We start from the raw sequence: 15,510 nt of genomic DNA, 5'->3' as shown, positions 1-15,510 counted from the left end.
ACATACATACATACATACATACATACATACACACATACACACACATACATACATACATACATACATACATACATACATACACACACACATACACACATACATACATACATACATACATACATACATACATACATACATACATACATACATACATACATACATACATACATACATACATACACACACACACACACATACACACACACACATACATACATACATACATACATACATACATACATACATACATACACACACACATACATACATACATACATACATACATACATACATACATACATACACACACATACATACATACATACATACATACATACATACATACATACTTACATACATACATACATACATACATACATACATACATACATACATACAGACAGACAGACAGACAGACAGACAGACAGACATTGACTAGAACTATCCCATTGACACAGGTGAGAGTTATCTTGAATGACAGAGCTGTCGAATTATACGTGGTGACTTTTTGAATTACTTTAACATTTACGTAAACTACACAATTCATGTTATACATGCACATAAATACTAAAGATTTATACTTTCTTCAAACCAAACTCGGACAACATGTAAACTCACAGTACTTGAAATGAAACAGAAACTTATAGACGAAAACGAGGTTCTTTCAAGTTTAATTACAGTACGGGGGGAATACGCCTATACAATGTATAGTATTGGATAGGCTACAGTACGGGGGGAATACGCCTATACAATGTATAGTATTGGATAGGCATTTCAACATTTGTAGTAAATAGTACACGATCATTTCCTGCCTGAGAAATGATAAATGGAAGGTTTATTGGCAAAACTAAAAATGTTAACGAGCTCTTTCAATATTGCATCACATAGTAACTCATTATATAACATTACATTACATTACATTACATTACATTACATCACATTACATTTTTATTGTATTCGTCGTTTGTCATCTTTCTATTTAACAATTGATTTTCATCATAAGTTAATAAGGACTTAGAGTGATGATCATTCCCCCCTTTCCCCACTAATGAGACATTAATATGCAAATTCAGATATAAGTGATGATGAACCACGACCAAAACGACATCAAAAACGGACTATTGACAATAAAAAAATCATACACAGTAAATGTTTTTAAACTAAATTTCAACACATAAATCCCCTAATGTACTAATAGTCCATTCGTTACAAGGATGGGTGGATAGGTGCGTGTTCGTGCATGCATGCATGCATGCATGCATGTGATTGTCTGTCTGTCTGTCTGTCTGTCTGTCTGTCTGTCTGTCTGTCTGTCTGTCTGTCTGTCTGTCTGTCTGTATGTGCGTGCGTGCGTGTATGTATGTGTGTGTGTGTGTGTGTGTGTGTGTGTGTGTGTGTGTGTGTGTGTGTGTGTGTGTGTGTGGGGTGTTGGTATATATTTGTTGTCGATTCTTTTCTTTTTTTCTGGTAAACAACGCCAACTAAACCTGGGTCCCCTGTAGTCAAAGTTAGTAGATAATCATTGACTCATCACTCAAAAAGTGTTTTAGCCACAAAGTACTCCATTATTCTGTGCAGGCGATATACTCCCCCTCCCTCCCCGTCACAGACCACGTCAACCTAGTTAGATAACAACATGGGGTCACTAGCTTTAAATTCCTTTAATAATTCTGATCGATGTTGAGAACCACACGTCCTCCTTGATTGTTGGTGAAAGTAGAAAGAAAAATAAACCATTTTTTCAGCCAATAAATGACACATTTCAATTCAATATTTCTAATGCAATTACATAGTACTTGTCGTTCTCAGAACACATGGCATGCAATACAAACATACGGTGTAAAAAAAGTAGAGTTGATATCAGTGTTAACCCATGATGCCCATTACATGAAGCGAAAATTTGCATATTATTGAAGATTTTACATATTGCCTATAGATTGGTTTCCGTCGATTTCGAATTCTATGTTACTGCTCGTCATGCTTGTGTCTGTATTTGCATATAAATAAGCTATATTTGCATACGTCCGCCGGTTTAGGCTAAGGTGGAAACCCACTAATTAAATCATTCAGAGATATTTTAATTACGAAACAATAGAGGACACCTGTGTATCCATCATTAAGTCGCAACGTTGGTCTGTGTACACGTGTATGCTGGCAAGCATTCTATAGCTATCACTAATCAGATTGTAAGACATAGGATGACGGGCATTGGGTACCTTCTAATCCAACCCCGGGGGTAGCTCCTACAGAACGCCCCAACTATACCCTATAAGCTCGTATTCACTGCCCGTTCAACACCCCTCGCGGCAAATTTTTCTGGGTATTATCGGACAGATTGGCAATTCTCTCTAAGGTCGTATGTAAAGTAGTGTTTTCAAAAACTCTATAAATGGTCCTCATTTTCTAAAAGCCTACACTGTATAGTATTTTCTTAGTCTTGGTTTGAAAGTTTAAAACCAGTGCTCACTTATTATTACTTACTTCGTTCACGGTTCGAGTTAGAACAAATCATACACAACTCTAAACAATACCAATCAGCGGAATACAGATGAAAGGTTTGAATAGATTTATCCAGGGACCCTGGTCATGGTTTAAAATCCCCGAACACTCTATATTGAAATTGAAGTAGTGCTTGGAAGACAATTTTACGGTAACTTTGACGAAGTTCAAAGGTCAAACGTGGGGTGGGGTAATTCTAGCACGCTTACTTTCACCGATTCAATATGCTGTCCAGTTTAATCACACAGAATCGTAAAAGAATTTGATCGACTGGTGATTCGTGTATTTTCCACGTCTCCTCAATAAGATAAGCCCCTGAGAAAGCCCAAGACCCTTAATTTAATTCGTAAAAAGGTGTTTCATTTTCTGATTCCTTGCCTTGCCTTACCATCACTCGATAGCTCTCTTGAGGATATTTTGGGTGTAATTTTCAAGTGGATTCTTATACTTGTTGGACTAGACGTTTTGTTCCCTTTGTGCCTCGCCCAAAGTTAGTTTTTATAACCACGTCATTGACCAAAGCAGCACCGTGTCGGATTCTATACATCACACGTCTGCATCCCTCAGATCGTTCGATTGAAATCGAATAACTAACTCTGTAGGCAATGCGTTACAACTTTAAAGTCACACAAAAGACTCGTTTCCCGATAGCGGAAAAGTTTAAGTACATCACAAAGAAATGCGCGTTGGGGAATTCTCCAAAGGTTCGGACATAACTTTAGCTAATTTTAAATCCTCGGGGTGGTATTCGTTATGTTTTTTATTTATAGAAGGAATGTATTCGTATCACACAGGTGTGCTAGTTGGTAGCCATGCATGCTAAGACCCCCACGGATACCACAAGCGATAACATTAAAAAATGTATTGTTTAACACAGGTAGCGACGGGATATTACGTTTCATCTTAGCAAGTTTTTTTGTTATGGTATTTTCGAATGCATCGCTTATCACACTTTTAATATAGCTAGTTGAATAAAAGCATAGAGAGGGACAACGACCAGCTTCGGTCTAAATTGTTTGTTTTACGCTAATGTTTCAAGTAACTGACAGGTTTTACGGTCTTGTTAAGTTGATGCTTGTCATTTCGACGCACCTGTGTTGCTCTCATCGAACACGTGTCAAGATCGTTGGGCCTTGGCCAACACCGCTTCGCCTGATAAACGTGATTACAGAGAATTCATTCAGACATGGAGAACATGTTTCAAAAACTACTAATTTACGATTTGAAATACCTTTATTTCCAAATATTTATGACCTTTTCTCTTTTCATCAGTATTTAATTCTGGGCAGGTAAATAGAAAACAGATGTGTCAACTCGACGTAAACTAACCTCTCGAACAACGACCTTTCGTCTAAGGTCTCGAGGAATCTCGCGATAGAGTTCACATATCGCAACGGCATTTCTAACCGAAATGCCAACAGCGAAGACAATTTAAACAATCGCTACATTGCATATTAATGCATTCTTGTAGTCGTAAAATTCCTTCGCAGGTGTTTATTTCAATTAAATGAAAAACCTAACAAAGTTCAAGTTGATCTATCGTGCACACCTGCAGCTGTGGGGACAATTAAGTGGCCACACCTATGTACACACGTAGCTATGGATAAAAACTAATACATGTATGCCCCATTCCTTTTATCTGCAGATATTGTATGGAATAGTTGTTATACTATTGTAAGTATACCCCCCCCCCCCCCCGTCGACGTATCCCCCCTCGAAGTATAAGGAATTGGGTTTTTCCATGGTAGATTAATTTTTACTGATAAAATCGGTGCCGCACGTTTCGCGAGAGTAAATACATCGAAAATCTTATCGTTGGTATTTACAACTTGAAAGAAGGACAGTGCACCGGTAACTTAGCCGATCGACTTAATATATTGCCAGTATCGTATTGCTTCAAGTTTTATCTTACAAGTTTGGACATTGTGTGACAAAGACCAGACATGAATTACTGTCTAACGTTTTGATTAAAGAGACATTTACTCCGAAACCTGATGAATTTTTTGTCGATATTTAAGCTCGTTTATTGAAAAGCCAATTGTTAACGCACTCATAGCAACATAATTAATCATATGGAGTTATTGAGAAAGTACTGACGTTGCATTCAGGTAAGACATATAAAATATTGGCCAACACAATTAATTCACCTTGTAATAACATGATGGACAAAAGGTAATGTTCAATGTCAAATAAAAAATGTCACCTGAAATTTATCAAATTACAGTCTACATCCCTTTAATGAAGTAAAAACTCTCATTAAGGGACCACGCTACATATGAAACCTTGCTTTGTTGACGTTAGCTTGTCATTTTCAACGAATAGATTCGAAAATATTGAGTAAGCACATTTGTAAAACGAGGTTTCAAAAGTTTTGAGCGGGAGAATATGTCTGTCAAAATCTCCATTTCGCGCCAAATCTTTTCGGTTACCCTTTGCTGCAGTTAAAGCTTGCACTTACACCGTTCAAATATCTCTAGGTTGATAGGAAATATTACTTTTTAAATAAATATATTCACCAATATCTGAGATGATATATACGAAATGAAATAAAGTGTTGGTATTTTCAAAATAACTGGTAGGATTAATCTAACAGGGAAGGGGAACGAACTCTGAACGGTATGCAAGCGTGTCAGATGCCAACTTGTGACATTTAGAGGTCCACGGAACTATGCTAGGATACGGTCTCCGATTTTATAAGGTTCTGTGGATAGAGTTTCTTTCTCTTTTTCATTGCATGTCATGTTCGTTGTCGATGAGTGCAATAGACTCTCGGCTGTGAAGCGCTAGCTATTACTACGCCGTGATCATGTATACTTTTTCTAAGAGTGGATGGTCAGACGTGTGAAATATTCGTAGTGGAGAATTTCAAGTACCACAGAGTTCGCCGTGCATTTGACACCGGTTTGACGATGATTGACAGGTGAGAACCGTATTGGTGTCTCTTGTAATTTTCAAGGGGCGCAAAGCGTAGGTACTTTAGTAGCATCGGATGCTTCAAATACGAAGTTGATAAAACTGTGAAGTAAGACAGTGAGTGACATGATGATAATTGAAAATCCTTGGGTCCAATGATTCCTCTCTGTGAAGAGTGGGAATACACATGTGGGGGTCGTCGGGCTTCAAAGCAATCTGATAACCGCATGCAGACGAAAACGAGGAATTTGCTGAGCATGGAAATAATGCTAGGAATGAAAAGTGGTGAAAGTTGTATGCGTAATCCATGATAACACTGAATCAACATATCTGTCATTTCTATGCCAACCTGGCTATCTGCTGGACCTTGAATGAACACGTTTTCACCGAGTACGAATTCTACACTAAATAAAAACGTACTGTCTTTGGAAAGGTTTACAATCAGATTGCCCACAGGCATACGGCTTATTTGGCAGAGAAGCACAGTGCAACAATTCGTAAACGCTAAATACATAGTTTAAACGTAAAATTTGTAAATTTTCTATCGCTGTCCAGTTTTAGGATAATACTAGATACCGTACATCACCATAGTTACAAACCGGCTTGTAAATATCTACCACTAAGTATGTGAGACAAAGAGGGCGGAAGAATGGTAAGGATGAAAACGTATTAGAGGGTAAGAATTGGAATCAATCAACTTTGACCCTTGGGAAGGTCAAACCAAGTATGAGAACTCTAACGTCTCGTCAGTTTTTATGTATGTACGGCATATTCTAGTTTTCCTTATAATTTTCAGAGTATAGCCTTTTGCTTTAAAATGGAATAAGCATAGTGTATACTTGTTAATTTTTGTTGCATGGTAAAAAGCACCTTTGTTTAGGCAGCCATAATTAGATGTTATTCCCCAATATTTTTCTTCGTTCAGTCAAGTAAAATATGAGTCACCTAGGGGGCCTTTGTCACTACTCGTCTACCGACTCGTAGTGACAACCTTTAGGTCATGAGTATTTGCCAGCTGAATGAAGAAAAGTATTGGAGAATAACATAAATATATCAGTGCCAGTAATATCAAAGAAAATCGGGGAAAGTAATGGCAATTTTGAACGTTGTAACTCATATTTCAAACACAGCAGAACCAGTGACGTAGACACGCGTTGTCGTGACGTAGAACGACCAGAGTATATATTCCATATTTTTTGTTGAATCTGACTTGTGCATGGTATAATACACAAATGATTTGATGACGTAATTTATAATACGTATACTAAAATGTCAAGGAAAGCACTATGACGTGCTACACTTTACCAACATCGCCAGCAGACGACTGTAATGTCATCGAAGACATCCATAGACATTAACATTATTGATCAAACTCAGTTTAATTAAAGTTTTATAGATTAAAGTGTTTCCACACAAGTAGAGGGATCATACACTTAGCGTGTGCCACCATTTACTATAAATCCATGATCTTTAACCTTATCGTCCTATTAGGAATACATGTAACATTAGGAGTTACCTCTGTAAATGTCAAGTTAGTTTATATCCAACTCTTCAAATTACAAGAAATTGGACATATACTAATTAAACGTGTAATAAAAATCTGAGAATGTCTGAACAAATACCCTTGCACATTATGTGTTCAGGTGGAGTCGATTTCATGATATTGGTACATTGCACAAATTAAAATGTAAATTTACGAAATATCTTTACAAATACAATAAAATCCAGTTAATCAGAAAGAGAACGGCGTCTAAGTTTATAAAACATCTTACTAACATTGCTACATTTTATCGTCTGGTTCAACAGCAATCTTACAACTACTGCAACGTTTCAATGCCTGACGTGACAAAAATATTCATAAAATTGTTACATTTTCTTTGCGTCAGTTACCTTTGGGTGATCACATATTCAAATATCAAAATGTAACAACAGTTACTATTTTTACATTTTTGTCTGCGCAGACGATAAAACGGTACAATATTTGTAAGACTGGAAGGACGACATAGTGTTTCAGGTTAGCTGGCTTCAATTTGTACTTAGTAGTTGAACTTCATATGTGACAGCAGGATGACCTTGTGAAGTGTATAGTCACGACAAGTCTATATTTAACCAAGCAACGACATAGCCAACCAACCAAGCAACAATTAACACCGTCAAAGCCAAGCAACTTTATACCGCAAAAAATATCACAGGTAAACAAGTAAACAAACCATCACTAACCTAAACAACAAAAAATTACCCGCACACCTGTGCTATTTTGTCAAATATTCTACTACCTAGATAATACGCAGTGCCAAGCTTTATGTAAATTTTCGCACAGCAAAGTTTTTGACACATTTTTTACAAAAGAGCATTGATATAAAATAGTTCAGAATAAACATATTGTCTTGGTTTGAGCTAAGTGGGTGGTTGTATAGAAGTCCCATTGGGGAAAATTTGATCATATTGCCACGAAGGTAGGGCGATGCGAGTGAGTGTGTGTGTGTGTGTGTGTGTGTGTGTGTGTGTGTGTGTGTGTGTGTGTATGCGTGTGCATGCATGCGCGCGCGTGTGTGTGTGTGTATGGTGGTGGGGGGGGGGTAATTGCACGTACACACGGTTAAGGAAATATGGATACACGGGATTATGTATGGATTACTCTGAACTTGTGTTTGTCTCAACTTCACAGCCAACCAAAACGTTAGCAGTTCAACTCTACCAACTGATCAATGAAATATTACAATAATGATAACCAAACCAGGTGACGACATTATGTTCACTTTTAATTACAGTTAGAAAGAAATATTACAAACCCTTTGTGAACGGACAAAATGTCTCTGGGACTGATATGGTTTGAAGTTTACATGAAGATTGTCAGTCAATATAAGTTGCGTGTTTAGACATGAGATTCTCTATAGCCTTCAAAGCCTTTACCCAAATTTATCGAACTGATTTATGTACATGACATAACTGAATGCTTTGATGTGACAAACTGTTATAAATGAATGAATGAATCACACAAATATGCAAATTTAATGAAGGAATGTCTCGATAGGCAAATTCGAAGAATTAATGTTTTGATGTACAAAACTTGATGTAAATGAGTGTCACAATATGCAAATCGACAAATTTATGGCTTGATATACACATTTATGGCTTGATATACAAAGTTATGGCTTGATATACAAAGTTATGGCTTGATATACAAATTCATGGGTTGATATACAAATTTATGGCTTGATATACAAATTTATGGCTTGATATACACATTTATGGCTTGATATACAAATTTATGGCTTGATATACAAATTTATGGCTTGATATACACATTTATGGCTTGATATACACATTTATGGCTTGATATACAAATTTATGGCTTGATATACACATTTATGGCTTGATATACACATTTATGGCTTGATATACAAATTTATGGCTTGATATACAAATTTATGGCATGATATACACATTTATGGCTTGATCTACACATTTATGGCTTGATATACAAATTTATGGCTTGATATACACATTTGTAGCTTGATATACAAATTTATGGCTTGATATACACATTTATGGCTTGATATACAAATTTATGGCTTGATATACACATTTGTGGGTTGATATACAAATTTATGGCTTGATCTACACATTTATGGCTTGATATACAAATTTATGGCTTGATATACACATTTGTAGCTTGATATACAAATTTATGGCTTGATCTACACATTTATGGCTTGATATACAAATTTATGGCTTGATATACACATTTATGGCTTGATATACAAATTTATGGCTTGATATACAAAGTTATGGCTTGATATACAAATTTATGGCTTGATATACACATTTATGGCTTGATATACAAATTTATGGCTTGATATACACATTTGTGGGTTGATATACAAATTTATGGCTTGATATACAAATTTATGGCTTGATATACAAATTTATGGCTTGATATACACATTTATGGCTTGATATACACATTTATGGCTTGATATACAAATTTATGGCTTGATATACAAATTTATGGCATGATATACAAATTTATGGCTTGATCTACACATTTATGGCTTGATATACAAATTTATGGCTTGATATACACATTTGTAGCTTGATATACAAATTTATGGCTTGATATACACATTTATGGCTTGATATACAAATTTATGGCTTGATATACACATTTGTGGGTTGATATACAAATTTATGGCTTGATCTACACATTTATGGCTTGATATACAAATTTATGGCTTGATATACAAATTTATGGCTTGATCTACACATTTATGGCTTGATATACAAATTTATGGCTTGATATACAAATTTATGGCTTGATATACAAATTTATGGCTTGATCTACACATTTATGGCTTGATATACAAATTTATGGCTTGATATACAAATTTATGGCTTGATATACAAATTTATGGCTTGATATACAAAGTTATGGCTTGATATACAAATTTATGGCTTGATATACACATTTATGGCTTGATATACAAATTTATGGCTTGATATACACATTTGTGGGTTGATATACAAATTTATGGCTTGATCTACACATTTATGGCTTGATATACAAATTTATGGCTTGATATACACATTTGTAGCTTGATATACAAATTTATGGCTTGATCTACACATTTATGGCTTGATATACAAATTTATGGCTTGATATACACATTTGTGGCTTGATATACAAATTTATGGCTTGATATACAAAGTTATGGCTTGATATACAAAGTTATGGCTTGATATACACATTTATGGCTTGATATACAAATTTATGGCTTGATATACAAATTTATGGCTTGATATACAAATTTATGGCTTGATATACACATTTATGGCTTGATATACAAATTTATGGCTTGATATCTAAAGTTATGGCTTGATATACAAATTTATGGCTTGATATACAAATTTATGGCTTACATGCATGTTTTTTTCTTCTAGAGAACTCAGTCAAATAGACTTCATCAACATCGAACATCAGCCTTGCATACATACATACATACATACAGACATACAGACAGACAGACAGACAGACAGACAGACAGACAGACAGACAGACAGACAGACAGACACACATACATACATACATACATACATACATACATACATACATACATACATACATAGTGTTCGGGATATGATATCAATTGGCTAGGCTAAGTAGTCATCTCTGGCCTTGGACGAGCTAATACAACATTTTACCTGAAAAGAACACTTTTCCGAACGGTCGTCTCTGATTTGACTTTTATCAATCAACAAAAGCACATCAAGGTATTGATATAACGAAATTGTTGTGGAAGGGGGGGGGGGCATTTTCTCTACGGCTATGTCCCCATAGCAACAAGCGCTTTATATCTGGTATCACAGGGTATTGGTACTGATCAACCCGAAACACCAGACATAAATGAATGTCAACACACGAAATATTCACTAGAAAATTGTCTTTCAATCCTTTCATGTTTGTTTGTAAAACTTGATTATCGCCATTAAATTGAAAATCAGAGCAATAACTGATCAAGACTTGAGGTTAGAGCATGTGCCACTTCATCGTCTACGAGTTAAAGACGCTGTCTGAGACCTCGTAGGATCTATAAAGGAGTCATTCATGCACTACTAGATGTGATGTGTACACGTTATTGACTGAAATATCAAGACATGTGTTTTATCTCACCATGACATGAGCAGTCAGATGTCAGAATGCTAAGCCGGGGTTTATAAAGACACTAATTATTGCGATGTTTGCTAACAAAGTCCAAATAACTGACGAGTACATGATCACTCAACCATCCAGCGGCATACCAGTCCGCCTTCTATGATGCATGATGGGTATTGTTTTAAACATTGCTACATTGATACTGTAACCGACGCAATGATTGGCAGGTCGCATACAAAAGTAACATCTGTCCTCCGGTTGGACCTATTACGGTAATTAACCCAAAAATTCGTGACTCGAGGCAGGTTATAGTCAACGCGGTATTTGAGAGCATTTTGATGGACATAGTCGTGGGCCCGGTCTAACTTGTTACAAGACGATGTGACATATATGGTACAGTTTGCCATTGTGATTGGCTAATCTTGCAAGAGAGTACGGGGTTTGATTTCTATACTAGTCTGCCCCAAGGCCCCGCAATGCCCCCACCACAAGCAACCCTATACAATATTGACTAATCGTTCTTACTCCGAAAATCATGAACACTACACTGTGTCTGGAGACGAGATTTTTTCTCTCGAAAAGGACCACCTCTTCGATGACTGTTCACCGTTAATTAACTTGCTACTGTTTAAACGGCCAGTAATTAATTAATTAATTAATGCTAATCATCTCAATTGTTCTTTAATTGCTACCAAAGTGTTTGCTGATAAACTCAGATATGAAGGACTGTTAGCGTTTAAATACTGTATCTGACAACTGACGAAGATTGACAGCTCGCAGACTAAAGAACGTTCATTACTGGCTGCTGAAAGCCTGTCAATCATTGGATAATTTAAACGCAGTCAATCACCCGAACTTGAAAGCTCGTCAATCATTGGCTGACGTATCCCTCCTCCCAGATAAACATTACCGGGCAACGAACTGGTTCTCGCTCAATAACCATAGGCGATTTCATTGAAAGATTTCCCACTGTGGAAATAAGACGTGGACAGTGTTGATGTTGACATTGCTTACAGACACACTCCAAAAAGTGACACTTTGACAAAGTTTCTTTTCGCAAGGACAAAAACCTTGTGTTCAGAATACACAAAAGGCGTCTATCCAACTGTTGACTTGACTGGGCTTAGAAAAGCATGCTCTAATATAATGACCGGTCTCTACATCTAATTGCAAGTGAAAAAGGAAGAAGGAATCCTTTGAATAAGGAATACAAATGGAAACAGGGTTTTCCCGAGACCTTTCGTTGTATTCTTTTTTTTCTACAAAAAAAAAACAATTGCAAAACTTGTTTTCAATGATTACAGATTAGGCCCGAATTTGTTTCTACGAGTTCCATGGACGGGATACAAGGCAACTAAAAACATCTAAAATAGTTACAATTTAAAAGGGGTGTTCAATAGAGATTTTCACAAATGATAAAAGCACAAAATGTTGTATTTTTTAATGCGACTGATACAGTGGTAGCATAAAAGGCCGTCGTGGTATGTTACATCATAGGCTATTTCACGACTGTGTGGTCCCGAATGCAATCTGCGCCCTAAGCTGTTTTGCAGCGCAATACATGCAAACAAGTGATAGAGAGTGAGAGTGAGAGAGACTCGCTTAGCAAGAGGGGGTGCGAGAAGACATAGATAAGGAGTGACATGATGACACTGAGATAGAGAGACATCATGAGAGTACCTATGCGTTGTATAAAGAGCAAAACATTGAAGAACAAATATAGAAGGTAAAAATAGATGATGAAGGAGCGTAATGTCAGATAAGATAATCACCAAAGTGCCAAAAATAAGCACAACACCATGAGCTATCTTGAAGACAATGTACATCAACTCTAAATACAAATATATGTAAATCTAAGCAAACAGATCGACGGAGACCCGGTGGTCTTAAAAACGTTAAAAGGATTCAATTAACGTAAACGTAGACACCCGCGCATCATCACTAAAAAAGTACGTGCAGTGACAAGTGCAACAGGTGTGTGTTGGAAGACAACCCTCAGGTCCAGGCCTCGAGGTGGTAGTGAGTTAAATAACAAACTAATTACGTATTCATGATATACCATTAATGCAAATCAGGGTAACCACTTCTTTTCTCTCCTGTATCCTGTTTGTACGCATGAACTCTTAATTTTCCTTCTCTCTATTCAATTTGAAATGCATTCCTAATTCTAACGCAACCTTTTACACTTTTAGCCTGTTTGCCACTGTCGCGATGTTTTTACCCAATATCGAAACAGAATTCACCAGCGACACCGGTCGACAAACCGCGACACAATGTAGCCCGGTCACTCATGGGACACACGGGAATAGGTTGCAGGAACCAGTTCCGAGCTAACACACTGCTTAACTGTCAGCTCAGAAAGGGTTGGAAATTAGTAAAACATTGAGAATTGTTAAAGAAAGAATTTCACATGGACAGTAATTACTAGGTACACGGGTTTGTTTATCACAGCAATACTGTTCCCTGTAGTTATGTCCATACACAGAGAAGCGGAAGCAACCATTCAAACTTGTACAGTATTAGGGTGTTCAGCAATCGGGTGTGGAGTTGTTTAGCCTTGAAAAATGCAAACATACCTTGAGTCGCAATCACAACAATTCTACCATTCTTTGTATGATCTGGTGCGATTTGGTCGCACATCGCCTTACCTTCTTCTTGAAAGCTGGGAGATACAAGCTGAGTGAATCGTTTCAGTCCAGGCTATTATACGGGTGTATATTAGCGCTGAGTGTCTTTAACAAGTCTTTCTTCGATCGAGTCGTGCTGTTACAATGTAACGTATTGTGACAAAGCGACACTGCTGAAGAAGTGTGGTGAACTCTCGCCGGAAATTACTTCACCAGCTTTCAATCTCTATACAATTATGTCTTGGTCAAACTGTAAGAATAGCGTTCATTCCAACGTGAATAGGGGAACGTCGCCAATTGACAACAGCTTTACGCTCGCCTCACCGCGTTCCAATAAGCGTCGCCAAATGCCCAATTTTCCTTTGCACTGGAGTTGACAAATTGCACAATTCGTCTTTTATGCCTAATCGTCATACGCGGTACAAAATTAAACCCTGTTTTTATTTACCTGCTTTCTTCAAGGTTGGAAAGTTACAAATGCATGAAATTAAAGCGATCTACGACGAACATTGTAAGGCGTCGCGAAGCCACACATCGGATACTTGCGGCTAGTGTTGGTTGTACATCCGATGTGGTTACAAAACGGAGCAGATAATGGTCCCTTCGCCTGTCAAAATACATCCCATGTCATTTAGTGTATTCAAGCCCTATGGCCTATTCTTTTATTTGACATACAGTCAAGTTGACGCTCGTGACTACAGGTATGGATAGAATCCTTTCCCCACCTCTCTTTCTCACGATTTCACGCACGCATACAGAGAATACATAGATTCGTCCTTTTAGTTGTCAGCAACTGACAGTTGCGATTTAAGCTTACTATTCTATGTGTGCGAAAATTACAACTCCAACCTATCCTAGCCTGATTGCATGCACATAATCCTTACCAGTTCAACTTTCGACATCATTACATTGAATACTGAACAACCTGCTTTACAGATTAGGGTCCAGTTAGAATAATATAAAACTTTGTTACCCTTCTTGTGGGAAAAATATGCAATAATATATTATGAACCTATACAAATACAGAACTGTCAGTATTGACTTCTAAAACACAACTACACTTGAATACAAACTACACGGAGATTGCAACATACCTTTGAACAGTGCTTTTCTATCCATCTATAAAATACTATCATTGGATCGATGGGATGGAGAGTAAGAGGAGCAACATTGTAATAAAGCATCAACTTTGTTCCTGTCTTATGGATTTCAACTATGCTGCATGTCTCTCTTTACCCTGGTAAATCGCTTGCAGTTATATCGACGAAGTCCGGACAACCAGTGGGCATTATCGATATGGATAATGTATATGTATATATATAGTCAGTGAACTCATTATGCTTAGCATATTTAATGTGATTTATAATAAAACCAATTTTCCAGGACTTTTTGTAGTGGTTTTGGCATTTTAACAGTTAGAGGAGGGGTGCAAAAGATATTGACCCGTCTCTCATCTCATTTGTTGGTTTTCGTGTCATTTCCTAATCATTGTCCATCCCTTGAGGCTACACATCGATTGAAACTTACGCCCGCGATCGTTATGGTTCGAAGATACAACTCAACGTTTACTATTACGTCAATCGCGTTGGGGGAAAAACCATGTCACGTTTGAAATGTTTAAAATTCGATAATGGGTAGGCTCAAAGGCCTTGGAACCCTTCACGCGATCTATTCAAAGTCAATGCAATTTGTCATATCGAGATCGAGTTATGTTTACAGAGAAAAGAGAAACACGCGAGTGGCGGAAGCCGTGGGAGTGCTTGAAACGTCAGTTATATAGAATTGCTATTTGAGAATTAATGTTTCGTTTGCTATTTG

General features: G+C 37.0%; 1 protein-coding gene across 1 annotated transcript in view; it reads right to left on the bottom strand.

The window, feature by feature from the left end:
* LOC144447553 (sclerostin domain-containing protein 1-like) overlaps positions 1-13,855 on the bottom strand; it is a 39,676-nt gene extending 25,821 nt beyond the window's left edge. The window contains exon 1 of the mRNA XM_078137606.1: positions 13,714-13,855. The gene's annotated coding sequence lies outside the window, so the exon portion shown is untranslated. The remainder of the gene's footprint in view (positions 1-13,713) is intronic.
* Between the last annotated feature and the right edge of the window lie 1,655 nt (positions 13,856-15,510).

Source organism: Glandiceps talaboti, chromosome 16 (genome assembly GCF_964340395.1).
Source record: "Glandiceps talaboti chromosome 16, keGlaTala1.1, whole genome shotgun sequence".
NCBI lineage: Eukaryota > Metazoa > Hemichordata > Enteropneusta > Spengelidae > Glandiceps > Glandiceps talaboti.
The sequence above is the reverse complement of the archived record's forward strand: the minus strand, read 5'-3'. Positions and strand labels throughout refer to the sequence as shown.